Source organism: Pleurodeles waltl, chromosome 11 (assembly GCF_031143425.1).
Source record: "Pleurodeles waltl isolate 20211129_DDA chromosome 11, aPleWal1.hap1.20221129, whole genome shotgun sequence".
NCBI classification, from domain to species: Eukaryota; Metazoa; Chordata; class Amphibia; order Caudata; family Salamandridae; genus Pleurodeles; species Pleurodeles waltl.
The window spans coordinates 199,943,315-199,964,198 of NC_090450.1; positions in this window are offsets into that span (position 1 = coordinate 199,943,315).

The following is a 20,884-nucleotide window of genomic DNA, read 5'->3' on the forward strand; positions in this document are numbered from 1 at the left end:
CTAAACCCAAACATTTCTGGAAACTAGACATTCGGGGGAGTCCACAGAGGTGTGACTTGTGTGGATTCCCCAAAGTTTTCTTACCCAGAATACCCTGCAAAGCTGAAATGTTGAATAAAAACTCTATTTTTCTCGCATTTCTGTCACACAAACTACAGGAATATGCTGGGATCCACAAAATTCCTACCACCCAGTGATTCCTCACCTGTCCTGATAAAAACACTACCCCACTTGAGTGCCTACACCTAGTGCCTGCGTCAGGAATGGATCACCCCAGGGTCAACAGCTGCCTCATGTAAGGACCAACATTGACCATTGTGTGATCTATTCCTGTCGCGGGCACCAGGCTTACCCACACAAGTGAGGTACCATTTTTATCGGGAGACTTGGGGGAATGCTGGGTGGAAGGAAATTTGTGGCTCCTTTCAGATTCCAAAACTTTATGTCACCGAAATGAGAGGAAAAAGTGTTTTTTTGGCCAAATTTTGATGTTTGCAAAGGATTCTGGGTAACAGAACCTGGTCAGAGCCCCACAAGTCACCCCATCTTGGATTCCCCTAGGTCTCTAGTTTTAAAAAATGCACAGGTTTAGTAGGTTTCCCTAGGTGCCGGCTGAGCTAGAGGCCAAAATCTACAGGTAAGCACCTTGTAAAAAACAGCTCTGTTTTCTGTCAAAAAATGGGATGTGCCCATGTTGTGTTTTGGGGAATTTCCTGTCGCGGGCGCCAGGCCTACCCACACAAGTGAGGTATCATTTTTATCGGGAGACTTGGGGGAACGCTGGGTGGAAGGAAATTTGTGTCTCCTTCCAGATTCCAGAACTTTCTGTCACCGAAATGTGAGGAAAACGTGTTTTTTTATCCACATTTTGAGGTTTGCAAAGGATTCTTGGTAACAGAACCTGGTCAGAGCCCCACAAGTCACCCCATCTTGGATTCCCCTAGGTCTCTAGTTTTCAAAAATGCTAGTTGGTTGGTTTCCGTAGGTGCCTGCTGAGCTAGAGGCCAAAATCTACAGGTAGGCACTTTGCAAAAAACAGCTCTGTTTTAAAAAAAATGGGATGTGTCCACGTTGTGTTTTGGGCCATTTCCTGTCGCGGGCGCTAGGCCTACCCACACAAGTGAGGTATCATTTTTATCGGGAGACTTGGGGGAACATAGAATAGCAAAACAAGTGTTATTGCCCCTTATCTTTCTCTACATTTTTTCCTTCCAAACATAAGAGAGTGTGTAAAAAAGAGGTCTATTTGAGAAATGCCCTGCAATTCACATGCTAGTATGGGCACCCCGGAATTCAGAGATGTGCAAATAACCACTGCTCCTCAAAACCTTATCTTGAGCCCATTTTGGAAATGCAAAGGTTTTCTTGATACCTGTTTTTCACTCTTCATATTTCAGCAAATGAATTGCTCTATACCCAGCATAGAATGAAAACCAACTGCAGGGTGCAGTTCATTTATTGGCTCTGGGTAACTAGGGTTCTTGATGAACCCACAAGCCCTTTATATATCCGCAACCAGAAGAGTCCAGCAGACATAACGGTATATTGCTTTCAAAAATCTGACATCGCAGTAAAAAGTTACAGAGTAAAACATAAAGAAAAATAGCTGTTGTTTTCCTTGTAGGATCTACACAAATGACCCCTTGCTGAATTCATAATTTTGTCTAGTTTTCAGAAATGTTTAGCTTTCCGGGATCCAGCATTGGTTTCACACCCATTCCTGTCACTAACTGGAAGGAGGCTGAAAGCACCAAAAATAGTAAAAAGGGGGTATGTCCCAGTAAAATGCCAAATTTGTGTTGAAAAATGTGGTTTTCTGATTCAAGTCTGCCCGTTCCTGAAAGGTAGGAAGATGGTGATTTTAGCACCAGAAACCCTTTGTTGATGCCATTTTCAGGGAAAAAACCACAAGCCTTCTTCTGCAGCCCTTTTTTCCCATTTGTTTGGAAAAAACGAAATTTTCACTGTATTTTGGCTAATTCCTTGGTCTCCTCCAGGGGAAACCACAAACTCTGGGTACCATTAGAATCCCTACGATGTTGGAAAAAAAGGACGCAAAGTTGGCGTGGATAGCTTATGTGGACAAAAAGTTATGAAGGTCTAAGCGCGAACTACCCCATATAGCCAAAAAAGGGCTCAGCACGGGGGGGGGGGGGGTAAGGCCCAGCAGCTAAGGGGTTAAAGAAGTGAAAAAATCTTACACCAATATGCTCCAGGTTTTGGTCCAAAGTAAGATAACGATCAATGTAAGAATTATGGTATGTGCTTTTTAATGGCATGCATCCTGCCAGGCATTTTCTTTATTTTAACGTCATGTATCGTTAACAACATATACTTGTACATTTTCATGATATGCCAACAGTAAAATAGACATGATCATGCAGGAGTGTGTTCCCTTCAACATACACACAATGTTGGCACACACAAAAAAGTTAAATAAAATATAGAAATGGTTATATTTGTTAGGCCCTCATCTTCTTGTTATGATAGGGGACATATGTTCTCGTTTACACGTGTTTACTATTTTTATACATGCAGTCTTGTATAATCCTGTTACCACACATGTAAGCCCCCATGGTGCAAAGCAACATATGGCAGCACTTGACCGAAATTGTTTTGCCCAAATATCAAGCACTAATCTTGATATTTGATGGGTATTAAATCACAACCTAACACTTTGCATTGACTTTGTGTTAAAAAGGTAATGCCCACACAGTGAAAAGTGTTTTAGAATCTGGGCCTAGAATTAATGTAGTATGACATCAAAAAAGCATAAGAAATAAATTTGTATCACATGTTCACCTGTAATTGCAAATACATTAAAATTCATTGGATGCACCTGTAATGACTTTTAGCCAGGACAAAGTAGAGCAAAATACACAACACATTTCTATACACATATTTAATATTGTAATTATGTATACATGGTTGTGTCAATCCATTATATAAATCAAGAATGTTTAATCTAACAACTGTAAAACTGTATCAGTATTAAAAAATATGAATGCCATTCTTAATGTATTGTTATAGATGTAATGCAGCTAAATAATTAATTTGCTACACATACATGTATGTGGTTTAAATGATCTATATGGCACATATAATATAATAAAAAGATATACTCAATTTATTGTTGTGCTGTGCGGCTCTACTAAGCTTGGTATGAAATGGCCATGTTCTTCCTGCACATTGTAACACATCTACCTTTTGCTTGACAGTGCATCGGAAAAGTCATGCAACACGTCACAAAATGTCACTATCCAGTAAAGGAAAAAGACAAAGGGGCTGGCACATTTTTCATTGGAGGTTTTGGTTCTTGGATAGCATGGACGGATGTTGGTGATTTGGAGTGTGACTGAGATTTTTGAAGTAGTTTGGAGAGGTGTTGTATTGTGGATTTAGATGTGCTTGGCTTCATTTTGGTCTGTAGTCATTGTAAGTTGTGTAAATTGTGTGTGAGTCGTATAGTGCTGTCTGTGAGTGTCTTTGTGAGCTTTAGTAATTATTTGCTTGTTAATTATGTACTTGGGGCCTGATTTTTACTTTTTTAGTGCTGCATTTGCGTCACTTTTTGACGCAAAAGCAGCACAATCTTACAAAATATAATTGAATTTTGTAAGTTTGCGCCGCTTTTGCATAAACAAATGATGAAATGTGGCACTAAAAAGTATAAATCAGGCCCTTAGTTTTTAGAGTAGTTTGGAGATTAGTTGTTTGGGCTACTGGGTTGGGTGAGGGGAGGAAATACAATTTGGGGGAGAGTGAGGTTGGGGCATTCGTGTGGCAGGTGGTTCACTATTTGCCCAACTGTAGGAGGATGGCCTGGCTTATAGTTGGTACCTTGTGGTACTTACACCTTGTGCCAGGTCCAGTTATCTCTTCTTTGTAGAATAGAGGTGTTCTAGCAGCTTAGGCTGGTAGAGGTAGCTATAGCAGCTGAGGCTGAACTAGGAGACATGCAAAGCTCCTACTATACCACTTATATCATATAGCACTATATCATAAGAAAACACAATACTCAGAGTTACTAAAAATAAAGGTACTTTATTTTAGTGACAATATGCCAAAAGTATCTCAGAGGATATACTCCCTTAGGAGGTAAGTAATATACACAAAATATATACACACAAACCAAAATCAGGTAAGCAACAGTTAGAAAAGTAGTGCAAACACTGTAGAACACAATAGAATGCAATAGGCCTAGAGGCAACACAAACCATATACTCCAAAAGTGGAATGCGAACCACAAATGGACCCCAGGCTGAATGTAGAGTGTAGAGGGTTGCTAGGAGTGTAAGAAAACACTAAGGGTGTCCAAGATACCCCACCCCAAGACCCTGAAAAGTAGGAGTAAAGTTACCCTACTACCCCAGAAAGACAGTAAAGTCAAGATAGGGGATTCTGCAAGGACAACAACTGACTGCAAAGCACTGAAGACGGATTCCTGGACCTGAGGACCTGTAAAGGAAGGGGACCAAGTCCAAGAGTCACGCAAGTGTCCAGGGGGGGCAGGAGCCCATAAACCCCAGATGAAGGTGCAAAAGGGGCTGCCTCCGGGTGGAAGAAGCCAAAGATTCTGCAACAGCGGAAGGTGCCAGGAACTTCTCCTTTGGTCAAAAAATGTCCCACGGCGTGCTGGAGGATGCAGAGTTGTTTCCATGCAGAAAGACCACAAACAAGCCTTGCTAGCTGCAAGTGTCGCGGGTGAGGATTTTGGTTGCTGCCAGGGCCCAAAAAGGACCAGGAGGTCGCCCCTTGGAGGAGGAGACAGAGGGGGGCTCAGCAACACGGAGAGCCCACGCAAAAGCAGGCACCTGAACAGGCACTTAGAAGACCTGGGGATGACAGTCGACTCAGAGCTGCAAAGGAGGGTCCCACGACGTCGGAGTCCAACTCAGCAAGTTGGGCAATGCAGGACGGAGTGCTGGGGACCTGGGTTAGGCTGTGCACAAAGGAAGTCTTGCAAAAGTGCACAGAAGCCCGAGCAGTTGCAGTTCACACCGTACACAGGATTACTGTCTGGCGTGGTGAGGCAAGGACTTACCTCCACCAAATTTGGACAGAAGGGCCACTGGACTTTCAAAGACACTTGGACCCAGCTCCTGTGTTCCAGGGACCACGCTCGTCAGGATGAGAGGGGACCCAGAGGACCGGTGATGCAGAAGTTTGATGGCTGCGTTAGCAGGGGGAAAATTCCGTTGATGTCAGAGTCACCAGATCCTCGGGGTCTGTGCACGTTCCCAACACTTCCCCCACAAGACAGCTCCAATACTCTCCAAGACCTGTAGGAAGCAAAAGGTTAAAACACACAACATCAAAATTACATCTCATGAAATCAGTACTAGGCTATGACTCTAAGCATTGTTATTGTGAAAACATGAACAACCTAAGAATAGACTTAAATTACTAGGCCTCAAGATGACTGAATGCCTGTGAGGGAATCAAGAGAGGTTAAATGAACTTTCAAATTCAAGTACTTTTCTTTTGCATGAAAATCAGGAAACAATCTGTTCAGACATGGCATACACTCTACAGTTGGGAAGTATCACACCTGGGACTAGATCAATTTGACAGTCATAAGATCTATGAGGAGGTAAGTTCTCTGCTTCTTTCTCTTCGAATTCATCTTCATAAAATGAATACTGTTTGGGCAACTGAACGTCTTTCTCCGCAGCAGTAGCTATGTAAGAACTGCAAACTTTTGATACTTGAAACTTTTGGAGACATTGGGGGTTATTCCAACTTTGGAGGAAGTGGTAATCCGTCCCAAAAGTGACGGTAAAGTGACGGATATACCACCAGCCGTATTACGAGTCCATTATATCCTATGGAACTCGTAATACGGCTGGTGGTAAATCCGTCACATTTGGGACGGATTACCACCTCCTCCAAAGTTGGAATAACCCCCATTGTTCTTTACATAGCGCAGATGAGAACACGACCTTTCGTTCTGCCCAATTAATCTCTGGATTGTGATGAGTTAACCATAGCAAGCCAAGGATAATCCCATACTGGGGAGCATGGATCACATCACGGATAAGTTTCTCTTCATGTTTCTTTCTTTGATTTTTATCTTCACAAATCACCAATAAGGGGACAGTCTGAAGAGTTACCGAACCTCCAGTGAAGAGTTTTCCATCGACTGCCTGGATGATTTCTGGGGTCTTCTTTTCAATACATGGGACCCCCCATGCATGAACCAATTGGGCATCAACAAAGGTCCCGGTAGCCCCAGAATCGACTAGAGCCGTCTTGAAATAGGTCTTTTTCTTAACCTGAACTCTTATTCCCAGTTTGAGATGTCTAGATTGTGAAGGGTCCACGGTGACACCCAAGAGCAACCCTTCTCTGCATCTTGGGTGCTTTAGATTTTCCGACTCGACTGGTGCATTGGCTGCAACCTTCTGAATTGGACCTCGCTTGCTCTTTGATTTGATTGGTCAATCTTTGGCGAAATGACCCTTCTGCCCACAATAGAGACATTGTCCATTCTTTCTGCGTAGGTCCTTTTCCTCTTTGGTCAAAGGTCTCCTGATGGCTCCAATTTCCATTGGTTCCGACGTTCTTTCTTTCGGGGTTCTTGAGTCTCTGTTATTGTGAACACGCCAGGAATATTTTTCAGTCTTTTTGCGTGTTCCTTTTCGTTCTGTTAAATGATGGTCAAGCCTCAAGACAAGGTTTATTAACTCTTGACAGTCTGTAGGTTGTGGGTCGATTTGCGCTAAGATATCTTTTAGCTCCTCTTTGAGTCCCTTGTAAAACAAGGCCGCTTGTTTTTCCTCAGGCCAGGATGTCTCAGCGACCAGCCGATTAAAATTGGCTAAATATGACACTAGGTCCTGATTCCCTTGGCGTAAGTCTAATAATTCACGATCTGCTGACAGTGTTACAGTTCTACGATCAAAAACTCGCTCAAACTCGCTAACAAAATTTCTCCAGTTGTACTGCAGGGGGCTATTTTTACACACAAGAGAAATAGCCCAGGTAGCTGCATCTCCTGACAGATATGATAACAAGAAAGCTACTTTGGACTGGGCATCGGGGAAAGTATGTGGTCTGCAGGTGTAGTGTAGTTCCACTTGAACCAGGAAAGATTGCGCCTTCAAGGGGTCACCAGAGAAACATTCTGGGGGTGCTAAAGGGATGGCTGAAGGAACATTGAGGGAAATGTTTGTCGGATTACCTCCAGAAGTCTGAAAAGAAGTGCCTGGCCAAGACACACCTGTGGGACTTTGTTCCTTCTTCTCTACCTTATCCTGTAACTGACTCACTCTCTCAGCTAGGCTTGTTGTCAAATCTTTTGATGATACCACCTCTGCCTGGAGCTGGGTGATAGCCTTGGCTAGCCCGTCTAGTGTGGCCATGCTGAGAACATACACAAACCAGGAGGATAATAATTTGTGGGCTCACTATTCTGTCACAGTCACCAGATCCTCGGGGACTGTGCACGTTCCCAACACTTCCACCACAAGACAGCTCCAATACTCTGATTAGATTTGTCACATAGTCTAAGAGAGTCCAAGTTGGGAAAAGGGGATTAGGAAGGGGACAGCTGGGAAGGAGACCTGTAGGAAGCAAAAGGTTAAAACACACAACATCAAAATTACATCTCATGAAATCAGTACTAGGCTATGACTCTAAGCATTGTTCTTCTGAAAACATGAACAACCTAAGAATAGACTTAAATGACTAGGCCTCAAGATGACTGAATGCCTGTGAGGGAATCAAGAGAGGTTAAATGAACTTTCAAATTCAAGTACTTCTCTTTTGCATGAAAATCAGGAAACAATCTGAGTAAGTTCTGAACCATCATATGAATCTCTTTTAAGAATACATATCAGGAACACAAAACATTCCATCTAGAACTCTGACCTTTTTTGCTCTCTCAAAATGTTGAAACATGAATTGCGCACATTGCAGATTTCCACAAAGATAATAAAAACCATAGGAGGATTGTGCACCATGAATACCTCAACATAGATTCAAGGAATAAATCATGTGACTTGTCAACTCGAGTACTACCAAGTAAATGCCTTAGGATGATCGCGTACAATGAATAACATGAATTAAGCTAAAGGAAAGAATTGTGCGTCTTGCCGATTCGAATGCCACCATATAACTGCCAATGAATGGTAGCGCACAATAAATAACATGGATTAAACACGAGGAAAGAATTGCGCGTCTTGCCAATTTGATTGTCACCATGTAACTGCCAAGGAATGGTAGCGCACAATGAATATCATGAATTAAATACGAGGAAAGAATCGCGCGTCTTGCCGATTTGAATGCCACCGTGTAACTGCCAAGGAATGGTAGCGCACAATGAATAACATGAATCAAACATGAGGAAAGAATTGCGCGTCTTGCCGATTCAAATGCCACCATGTAACTGCCAAGGAATGGTAGCGCACAATGAATAACTGGACTTATACATGAGGAAAGAATCGCGCGTCTTGCCGATTCGAATGCTACCATGTAACTGCCAAGGAAAGGTAGCGCACAGTAAATAACATGACTTATACACGAGGAAAGAATCGCGCGTCTTGCCGATTCGAATGCCACCATGTAACTGGCAAGGAATGGTAGCACACAATGAATATCAAGGGTTAAATCTCTAGAAAGCGAATCGCGCGTCTTGCCGATTCAAAGGCCACCATGTAACTGTCAAGGAATGGTAGCGCACAATGAATATCAAGGGTTAAATCACTAGAAAACTAATTGCGTGTCTTGCCGATTCGAAGGCCGCCATGTAACTGTCAAGGAATGGTAGCGCACAATGAATAACATGACTTATACACGAGGAAAGAATCGCGCGTCTTGCCGATTCGAGTAACAACTTGCAAATGCCACGAACGCCCAAGCGCACATTCACACGCGCATGAATAATTGTTTGTCATGGAAAGATGAAGGCCCAAGAATTTGAGCGCACTCGATAACGGGGGTCGGGGGCCCAGCCCAACCTCCGTCTTACCGCCCTGCTTAAGATCACCAATGTAGAATGAAAGGCAGAGGCCTGGAAGATCAAAGTAGGCCACCGGAACAGGAGCTCAGGAAGTTGCTGCTGCTCTGCACCGGGACCTCTGAATAGTGAGCACCTGGAGCTGGGCTGACTCCCTTTTATAGAGTCTTAGCCCAGCCCACCAACCACACCCAGGCATGCTGCAGGGAAAGCTTCTAGAAGCCCTAGAAAGGGACCACACCCTGACACACTCTGAAAGTCTGCAGCAATACATTGCAAATGAACAGTATTTATAAGCACCTTAAAAATAAGTCTTCAGGATTGAACTCTGCAATGCAAAAGGTTAAACAACAACATATCAGCACAATGCATAAATTACACTGTCTTGAGAGTGCTGGGTTTTTGCATTCTAGTCGCCCGTAGAGCGCGCACTGCCCTGGTGTTGACAGTCGACCCACAGGAGATTTCTTCTTGGCTTCCAGTGCAGGGTGAAGACAGACAGCCCTCAGAGCATGCACCACCAGGAAACAGTCGAGTAAGCCGGCAGGATGAGGCGCTACAATGTTGCTGGTAGTCTTCTTGCTACTTTGTTGTGGTTACGCAGGTGTCCTGGAGCAGTCAGCGGTCGATCCTTGGCAGAAGTCGAAGAGGGAAGTGCAGAGGAACTCTGATGAGCTCTTGCATTCGTTATCTGGTGAGATGCCCACAGGAGACAACCTAAATAGCCCACAGAGGAGGATTGGCTACAGAGAAAGGTAAGCACCTATCAGGAGGGGTCTCTACCGTCACCTGCTGGCACTGGCCACTCAGAGCTGTCCATTGTGCCTTGAGGTCTGGGACACACTGGAGGAGCTCTGGGCACCTCCCCTGGGAGGTGCTGGTCAGGGGAGTGGTCACTCCCCTTTCCTTTGTCCAGTTTCACGCCAGAGCAGGGCTGGGGGGATCCCTGAACCGGTGTAGACTGGCCTATGCAAGGAGGGCACCATCTGTGCCCTTCAAAGCATTTCCAGAGGCCAGAAGAGGCTACTCCTCCCAGGCCCTTCACACCTATTTCCTAAGGGAGAGGGTGTAACACCCTCTCTCAGAGGAAATCCTTTGTTCTGCCTTCCTGGGACCAGGCTGCCCAGGCCCTGGGGGGGCAGAAACTTGTCTGAGGGGTTGGCAGCAGAGGTAGCTGCAGAAGAGACCCCGGAAAGTTAGTTTGGAAGTACCCGGGCTCTATGATGGAGACCCGGGGATGCATGGAATTGTCCCCCCAATACCAGAATGGTATTAGGGTGACAATTTCATGATCCTAGACATGACCAAGTTCGGAGTTACCATTGTGAAGCTACATATAGGTGTTGACCAAATGTAGTGCACGCGCGTAACGGTGTCCCCGCACTCACAAAATCCGGGGAATTTGCCCTGAACAATGTGGGGGCACCTTGGCTGGTGCCAGGGTGCCCACACACTAAGTAACTTTGCTCCTAACCTTCACCATTGAGGGTTAGACATGTAGGTGACTTATAAGTTACATAAGTGCAGTGTAAAAAGGCCGTGAAATAACGTGGACGTTATTTCACTCAGGCTGCAGTGGCAGTCCTGTGGAAGAATTGTCTGAGCTCCCTATGGGTGGCAAACGAAATGCTGCAGCCCATAGCGATCTCCTGGAACCCCAATACCCTGGGTACCTAGGTACCATATACAAGGGAATTATAAGGGTGTTCCAGTGTGCCAATCAGAATTGGTAAAATTAGTCACTAGCCTGCAGTGACAATTTTAAAAGCAGAGAGAGCATAAACACTGAGGTTGTGGTTAGCAGAGCCTCAGTGATACAGTTAGGCACCACACAGGGAACACATACAGGGCATAAGTTATGAGCACTGGGGTCCTGGCTAGCAGGATCCCAGTGACACATAGGCAAAAACAAACATAAACACAGTAAAATTGGGGGTAACATGCCAGGCAAGATGGTACTTTCCTGCACCAACTTCTTGGGAATTAGAATCCTAAAATAGTTTTGAGGCAGATTGTTCATTAGATAGATCAGTTAGTGGGATAACAGGGAGGGGGCTAATGAATTAGAATGTATAAGTTGTTAAATGTCTATGTGTATGTGTAAGATAGTTTTCTGTGTGTTTAGCTTTTAGTGTGTTTTATATATCTTAAAATTTAGTATGAGGGAAGAAATGGGGGGATTTGCAGTTATTTTTTTTGTTGAAAATATGCTTTAATGGTATGTTTTAATAAGTTAGGCCTTTATAATTTTTAGTATGATTTTATAATTGTTTTATATGTTTGATGCAAATGTTTAATTTGTGTGTGCTTTTTGGTGTGTGAATACATTTAAAACATTAAAAAAAAAGAGTTATACACATTTTTCAAAATAAAATGTATACAAAAGGAATAATTATGATGTTTTGAAAACTATTTCTGTAGTTATTTCTGATGGGTTTCATTCATTTGAGGCAAAATTAGGGTTGATGTGAGATACTTTAATTAAAGCGATATTTATTTTGTAGGGACTGCTGAGATACTACACAGGATAAATTGGTAAAGAAAACAATGAGGTACAAACAGATGTTTGTACGTTTTGGTCCCGATTGACTAAGGATTTTCTTTGGGTTTGCATTACTTCGTTAACACAGATGCAACACAAAATTATTTTTTTGTTACTTACAAAGCATTGCAAAAAAGTAAGGCAGCGTATTATGCATCCTTCTGTTAGTTTGCATCAAGGAAGCATTTCATGAGTGGTGCATGAGCATTCCTGTTCATCTACTGATGGCGTTGTGTGCTGTTAGACCTGTCCGTCTCTGCAAGCTCCCTGCCAAACTTTTGCTGAATTCATTTTTTGCTGGCATTAGGACTAACCAGTACTAAAGTGCTTATGCTCACTTTTTAAACATTTTAACATTGGTTTACACATGATTGGCACATTTAATTTATCTTATAAGTCCCTTGTAGAATGCTCTACCATAAATCTATAAATTTCCAGGGCCTGTAAATTAAAAGCCACTCATGGGCATGCAGCACTTATTGTGACACCCACTCAAGTAGCCCCTTAAAACATGTCCTAGGCATGCCATTGTAGCCTAAATTCAGTTTTAAACTTCCAGTTCATCAATACAACCCCTTGTCAAGCAATTAAACACCCCTTTTATTAAATATAATTCACCCGTAAGGCAGGCCTTATGGAGGTCATATGGCAGGGTGCATTGTAATTAAGAGGCTGGACACGTTCTTGTAAGTTTTACATGTCCTGGTAGTGAAAAGCTCCTAAATTTGTGTTTCACTACTGTGAGGCATACCTGCCCCATAGGATAAGATTGGCTTGCCTTATTACATTTTAATAAGTGCTAACTTTTGATGGGGGCAGTACATGTGATGTTTGGTATCATTAAATTGTAATTAAAATCCTCTTTAATGGTAACGTCAGATTTTAAATCACAATTTTGAAAATTTCCCTTTCAGAATGTTGGCATTTTCTTGCCTGCTACCATTTGGTACCTGCAGCCCATACCCCTGGGTTGCATGACTAGGTATAGTTGGTGTCAAGCACTAACCTGTTTGTCCCACGGAGACACAATGCTGACCAACTTGCTTATTTCCAATTCCTCCTAGATGTTGCATGCCTCCCACCTAAATGCACGTGACCGGCACCGGAATGTCCCGGGGAAATGGAATGCATGAAAAGGGAGAAAGAGGCACTGGAGCCGCAGGTCCAGATTCAAATGAATAGTGATGTTTCTCGAAGAGCCAGAATCTCCTATGATAAATTACACCTCATTCAAAGCACTCATTACTCATAACCCATGTATATACTAGTCTTTATCTACTTTGTGCAAGCTAGGTCTACCTTATCGGGTAGACCTAGCTTGCACATAGTAGCTAGAGATGGCTTGAGATGGCTCTCCCTCTCTCTAGAAATGTTCAGGAAAGGATGTGGATTAACTGTAATTAAAAATCAAATAAGAACCTTGAACCTCCTAGAGTATTTATAACTACTCCCACTGTGACCCCAGATTGGTCCCAAGTCACTTCAATTAACGCCTACCTAGATTTTCTTGAAGATCCATGGATACCCTGCTTGATTTACCTTGTTGAGATTTCCCAAGATGCTGACTCACTCAACTTCTTAGACATAGAAATAGATAATAAATAATGACAACACATTCCAGGTAGTTAAGGTTCACAGACATTCATGGGTTAATTACTGCACTGTACTTAGAATTCCAAGGAACACATTTTGGTGTTTTTGATCAACTGAAAACATAGGGTTAATATCAAAAGATCACAGTGCAATCTTTGCATCATTCTGGGAACATAGGGTTAATATCAAAAGATCACAGTGCAATGTTTGCATCATTCTGGGAACATAGGGTTAATGTCAGAAACACAAGCGATCGGTTTTATCACTAGTGAGTTGAGCATAGCAATGACAACTTAGCGATAGCAAACGTATTCACAGTACATTGGTTTTATAATAATTGCACAAAAAAATTTCCTTTCTGCAATATATATCAAGTATTAACAATAAGCGTTACTACGCAACACGAGGAAGGCATCCCAATGACCTTAAAAGCAAACAATGTGCCTTCTTAGGCGCACTGCACTCTGAAACATCCAACTGTTGAATATCAAGTCAGTAAATATCAGGTTTTCACAAATAAATGCCTTTCTAGCACGTGCTGCATGTTACCGCCTTTTAGGTAGTCAGTTTACTCAATCTCTTCATCTCCCCAGAAGCGGCATCCAGGATATAGGATTGAACATGAAGATCAACTGTGGAGAAGCCGAGACTCCTTCTCTGCAGCTTGTGACCTTTACAACAAGCAATTCACTCAGGCCGGGTGTGGTTTTAATACCTGCTGCATCCATCCACACCCAGTCTGAGTCATAGGGATGCTGGAGGCTAAAAAAGCACTGGTTTCAACAAGCAAAGGCCTTTTTAAACAAGCATTGGTATCTGTAAAGCATCCTTATGGAGTTACCACAAACATTGGTCCCTGCAATGGCAGATGATTGGCTTAAGAGTTCTTTACTGGAACACATCCAGGTTTGCAGGCCCAACATTTGACAGTTAGGATTTTGTGAATTCCTCCTAGACAGTCAAACAGTAGAGGAATTAGGTGTGAATGGGCCATCTGCTGTCATGATGGGGGAGGGGGGCGGAGCTGAGCACCACCCCACTTGTGACTAAATAGGCTGTGTTTCCTTCACACAAATCATTTGTCACCATTTTAGTGTCTCTAATGTTAGCTTGGAGCCAGGGTAAGGGAGTCAGGAAATTCCAAACACTTTAAAGAGAAACCTCTAGGAACCTCTCCCACATCAAAGAATGTACAGGTATGAAAATAGGTCCCTCAGACCCACTCTTCAGTTCATTTTCTGGACATGTGAAAGGACTCTCAGAGGACTATCTGTTGCTGCAGACTGCTGTGTACTCTACAAGACTGCTTTGATGGACTTGGAAGGACTGCTTTGCTGTCTGGTGATCTGCCTTGAACTCTCAGAAGCCTGCATTGCCGCTTGAGCCCTGCTTCTCCTCCAGTTGAGAGCCACAAGGAAATAACATGCTCCTGCCATCTTAAAACCACCCCTGGACCCAGGCTGAGGGAGATCTCGCCCCCAAGAGGTGCCCTCCAGTCCTGGATACCTGGTGGTGGTGCCAAAGGTGCCCAGATAACCAAAATCAAAAACTTAGGACTTGGAAACATTTTGATAAAAACTGCTCTGAGAACCAAGGGAAGAACCGGACTAACCTGCTTGTTGATCAGCCCAATGTGCATTTTCTGTTGTCCTGAATTTGAGGCAGCTTCCTTTACATTCTTTTCCAAAGGAGTATCTCTTGTCAGCTAGAGCCTTCTGCCTCATCCTACTGAAGATTTGTGACTTACATTAAGTTGACTTAGGGCCTGATTTAGAGTTTAGTGGGTAGAGTTACTCTATCACTAACACAACAGATGTCCTGTCTGCCATATTATGATGCCATTATATCCTGTGGACATCATAATACGCCAGACAGGATATCTGTCACATTTGTGATGGAGCAACCCATCAGTCAAACTCTAAATCAGGCCCTAAGTCTGAACACAGAAATCTTCACCACGACTAGGTCCACCAGCTCCCTGATGACAATGCTCTCCCTCCTTTGACACCATCTGCAGCCTTACTCCCCTGAACTTTACTTTCTCAGAACTTCTAAGTCTGAAGGCAAGCGCCAACTGGGTCCAATCCAATTCTAGCAATCAATCAATCAGGGGATTTGTAAAGCACACTACTCACCCGTGAGGGTATCAAGGCACTGAGGAGGGGAGGGGGAGAAGGAAGGGGGGGAGGTGCTACTACTGCTCAAACAGCCAGGTCTTAAGAAGTTTCCTGAAGGTAAAGAGGTCTTTGGTCTGGCGCAGGTGGGTGGGAAGAGTTTTCCACGTTTTGGCAGCAAGGTGTGAAAATGATCTTCTGCCGGTTGTAGTTCTGCGGACGTGTAGGACGGTTGCCATGGCAAGGTCAGCAGAGCGGAGATGCTGAGTCCGGGTGTCGAAGGAGAGTCGTTTGTTGAGGTATTCTGGGCCGGTGTTGTGCAGTGCTTTTGTGAGCGTGGATGAGGAGTTTGAAGGTGATTCTCTTGTTGACTGGAAACCAGTGTAGGTCTTTCAAGTGGTCTGTGATGGGGCAGTGGTCGGGGATGTCCAGGATGAGGCTTGCAGAGGCGTTTTGGATGCGTTGCAGCCTCTTCAGGAGTTTGGCCGTGGTTCCTGCGTAGAGCATGGCAGGCCACCAGGAGTCATCCCATGCGGAGGGGGAGGAGCCAAAGATAAGAACTTTCATCTTGTCCGAATTGAGTTTGAGGCAGCTGCTCTTCATCCATTCGGCGATGGCCTTCATTCCTTCACGGAGGTAGATCTTGGCAGAGTCCTTGGTGAGGGAGAGGATCAGCTCGGTGTCATCGGCATATGAGATGATGTTGAGGTTGTGGGATCGGACGATGTTAGCGAGCGTGGCCATGTAGACATTGAAAAGGTATCCCACCCACGCTGCATCAGAGATGCCATATGTTTCTACTTTGACCCATTCTTGTGTGAGTAGATGTCCTTGGTTAGTGCTTTGATCTATAAGGTGTTAGTTTTTCCTAAACACTTAAAAAATTCATAACTCTGGTTCTACTGTTTGGATTTGTGTAGTTTTGGTGTAAAATATTTACAAAAATGTATTCTATTTTTCTAAATTGGTATAATATTTTTTTGGTGATCTCATCTCATTGCTGTTTGTGTGCTGTTTGTGTGCTGCATAAATACTTTATGCATTGCACTTTAGATCAGCCTGACGGCTTTGTGTACCAAGCTAGCCAGGGTTAACCATAAACAATTTAGGGACTTTTTGTGGCTCAATGTGCCTTGGATTGTGGCTGTTGTTTGACCAAGGTTCACATCCCAGACAACAAAGAACCCACTCAATTTCTCACATATACACATCCATAACAACAATTTAGCCAGAAGTGCTCCTAACGCCCAGAAATCGCTCTAGGGGATGCCAGATCTCGCTCACATGCTGAAGCGTTGCATTGTTCCCATTGTCATCATGTTGCTCGAATGGGGGAAAAGATTCCACTATACAGGGATTGGCGGGTTTTGGTGGGAACTCCGTGTTACAAAACTAACATGAAGTCCCCAAAATTCTTCAGTTCTGCTCCCGGAGTCAAAATTCTGCTCTGTACTAACATTTTTAGACATGGAATTCCCTCAAAATCCTGTGCCTGCGTCAGGCTGGCATAATGAGAAGACATATCTTTGTCTCCTTGTTCCTTACTCTTTGCATGTATACACACTCATAGAGGAAATCTCCTTAAAGGACTCTTAGAGGAAATATCTTTAAGGGATAGTTTTTGGTGCAGAAAGGGATCTGTACCAGTCTCAAAATTATCCTGACCCCATTGCTGACACCCTTGCATTATGGTGCAACGAAACCTGCTTTTGTGCAATCCTCAAAGTGCACCAGCACATTAAGAAAGCAGAACTGCACCATTTCTTTGTAGATACGGTGCAGTTCTGATCACTCGAGATGACACAACTCAGGGCAGCAGCTGTGCTTGTTGCACTTCGCTGGGCCAATTTTTTGTAAGTCTGGCCTTACGTGCTTCATTGCAAATAAACAGGCCATACCATGTTTTCAAGATCAGCCAATTCCAGATCCACTAAAACTGTTTTAGGCCAGAGTGAACATTGAAACCACAAAGTATTCTCACAAGATATAGGTTAACATTTGATTGTTGCAGGTTAGTCATATTTGCAAAAAACACCACTACGGTCATACATTCAATGACATAACAACACAGAAAGGCCTTTGATATGTTATTTGTGACCAATTCTAAAAAAAAGCCAAGGACTGCGATAGTATAGATATGCAGGTGAAGTTAGATGTAACTCATCATATAGATTGTTTAGGCATGAGTACATTAAAATTTGCATTATTACTAATTGGAATATCCATTGTAATAATGACAAATAATCTCGAAAATGTACTTTAAAATATATTCATGTACTTAATGTTTCCACGTAACCCGTTATATTATTAAAATATATGTCCCTTTGACAGCCTTGAAACACTCATAACTGATACAGTACTTGAGAAGCATCCCAAGTTGAAATGCAATGTACCGCAGTGCAAGCAGCTACCTTGCGTTCCGTTTCTTTACAAAGCCACACAAGGCATGCAAATCAGGCTTGTGTGGCTTTGTAAGTATTACTAAAGTCTTTGCATTTTGCATGCTTCACTTTGTGTGTGCAAGCACAATGCAAAGCTTCATAAATATAGGCCTACTTGTTCTTAAATACTGGAAGATGGATCATAGAATTACTGATACATGTGCAGAGTTGAAAAGGTAGCACATAAACAATAAATGGCAATTCTTTCTTCAAAATGTATGAAATTCGCATCCTTCACCAACTTTAAAAAATGGTCAGCTCCAGGGTCTGTTACAACAGAAATCTGTTTCCACGCTGACAATGGAAGCTCCCATGCGAAGGTTATCTTTAGTTGACCCAGCCTTTCAAAGTCTGACTGCAACCTTGCCCTGTCCACACCGAAGGCAAGTCCCGCTGTGTCACTCACCCCTAGTTCCCACCCCAGGACAAAGTTCCAATATGTGCCCACATCCGCCTGCCACTAAAAAGAGTTGTTGCAGCCTCGCAGCACGTTTTCAGAAAATCCCCATGTACTTATTCCAGGTAGTACTAAGAAACAAATAGACTTTGTAAAGCATGGCAGTGACCTCGCTGATGAATTCTGGTGCTAGAGAGCAACCACAGCAAACATGCTGGCTAAACACGCTTTTAAGTATTTTACGAAAATATGTATAGGTGCAAGGAAGGAAAAAAACCTACCTTCTGCTCTTGTACTTCTGATGCAAGGTGAAAATAGGAGTTTGGCAAAGGTTGATCTAAGGGAAGAGGGTGGAGAGTATTTTGGAAACTCTGATCTAAGAAATAGGGCACTTTAATTATGGTAGGTTCTGTGGCAGATGTGGAATCTTTTGAACTGAATTACTTTGTGTACTGCAGATGCCAAAGTAATTCATTGTTTTTTTTATATTGACTGAGTGCCAATCACATTGCCATATTCTGGAACATCTGGAATTGGCCTAAAAGATATGAGGCAAGTCCCAATGTTGAAAGGTGGTTATTAGTAGGTGCAGGTAGGTACCTACAGCTAGTAATAAGATCACAATCACAAATAAGGTTGAGTTAAGGTCTCAATTATCCCTTGCTCAACCCTTGGTAGTTTGGCTCCCGAGCAGTCAGGCTTAAGCTAGGAAACAAGTGTGTAAAGCATTTATTATCAACAAAACAGTAAATAATTACAACACGCAATAAAAATCAAACACCAACTTATACAAATAGGACATATGTGTATCTTTATAATGCCATCAAAACAACAAAAATCCAATGTAGGGATCCAGAGATATGAATTTTTAAAGATTGAATCAAAAAAATATTTGCTTTCTAGTGCTTAAAAGTTAAAAGCGCCAAACCTGACCATTTGGTTGCACCTGACCGGGTCAAAGTGAAAATTTAAGGGCGACTGTAAGGGTTGGATGCACTGAGCAGTAGGCCTCTGTCAAAATATAACCTTCGCACTTAGTCACTTTTTTGGGTTTTTTTCTCTCGTCGTCGAGTGGGTCTTCTCGGCAGGCCGGTTTCGAGTCAATATCAGCAGCTTGCTTCAGTGTGAGGCCTCTGGGAAGTCTTGGATGTCTTGAAGCGCTGGTAATTTCAGCAGGATAAACCTGAAATCCAGGCCAGGTTGGTTTCACAATATTTCTCCAAATGTCTCCAAACTTCTAGATATTCTTCCAGAAGGTCTTTTTGGGGTCTTGAAGTGTCCACAACACCAGCCAAGTTTTCAGAAGCTCCAAGTTGCTCCTTGGAGAGCTGGGAATACAATTCACACAATGCACCTAGCGAAATCCTTATAAGTCGACTGGAAACTGGTCATCTGTGCTTCTCCTTGCAGGAGTTGGAGCAGGGGACTCTGGATAGCTCTTTTGTACCTGTTGCTTACAGACAGTCCACACCTGAGTCTTGGAAGCAAGGCAAAGTCCTCTTGTGGTGAAGGTCAGAGTGTGAAGCACGTGCAATCCTTGACGGTGCAGGCCTCTCTTGTTGCAGAACAGGGGTTCAGCAGGACAGTCATTCTTCTTCTTCAGACTTCCGTCAGCAGGGATTTAAGGTGCTAGACAGCACCCCAATATTTATTGAGGTTTCTGGGCTGGCTAGCATGGGGCACCCCTTACCAATGGGTTACAGGGTGGCACTCTCTGTGATGAACACTTCCTTAGAAGTGCAGCGTATTTTTGTCCCAGGAAGCAATGTTTCTAAAAAATCCAAGATGGGGAATTTCTCTCCTGGAGGTTTCAGGTCTGGCTAACCCAGCCCACAGGTGTGGCTAACGTTTTGCTGCACTCCCTTTCCAGACCCTCTCCTAATCTAATTAGAGGGTCTCCAATCTGGCGGGGCGCAGGAAGAGGGGTGTGGACCTGGTTCCTGCACAATCTCCCCTTCTCCTTTGAAGACCAGATTTTCTACCCAGCCCCCTTCCCGTCCTGGCATCTGCAGCTGCAGATTTCTTCTCACCAAATGGCCTTTTGTCTCAGCCCAGGCCACTTCACACCTCATCCGAGCAGCTTGGCTCAGCCTGTCAAAGGCTGACCATTCCGAAGGGGCTGCTACAGGGCTATTTTTAGGTAACTTTAGGAAAGAATTCTAAAACAATTTCTCTGTAATAGTTATAATAAATCTATCCTTCACAAGTTGTTGGATTTATTTTAACCATTATTTTGACATTTCAAGTCACTGTTCTACTGTATTCCTACCAAATGTTAAGATTTTATTAAAGTTTAATAGCGCCTTCCCGTGTTAGCCTATGGAGACAGCAGTGCTACAATGGGGAAAACACAATTGGCAGTTTGTCCCTCACCAAGGCATATAAAGCGTCTTTAATAATGTCCCTGGTCATAATTATAATGCACCCTAGCCTTGGGAAACCTAGGGCAGTCCTTAGGTGTGACCTATATATGAAAATAGGTTAGTTTGAGACTTTGGAAGTACTTTTAATTCCAAGGTCACCTTTGACCTAAATTGTATCTTAAAAGCAGCCCGCAAGGCAGGGCTGACTTTAAAACGACAGATACCACAGCAGTGCACCCTTAAATGCCTTAACTCCACTGGTGTCCCCACACCTACATGCCCTACCATATACTAGGGACTTACAGATAGGTTGTCAGAGCCAATTGTAATTATACCTAATTCTCATATACCCTCTAAACAGAGCACTGGGCCAGTTAAGCAGACCCCAGAGAACATTAAGAGACAGTAGTCACAAGTATCAGTAATAAAATTGGGATGATCGGGGCAAAAAGGATGGCTTTCTCACACCCAAGTT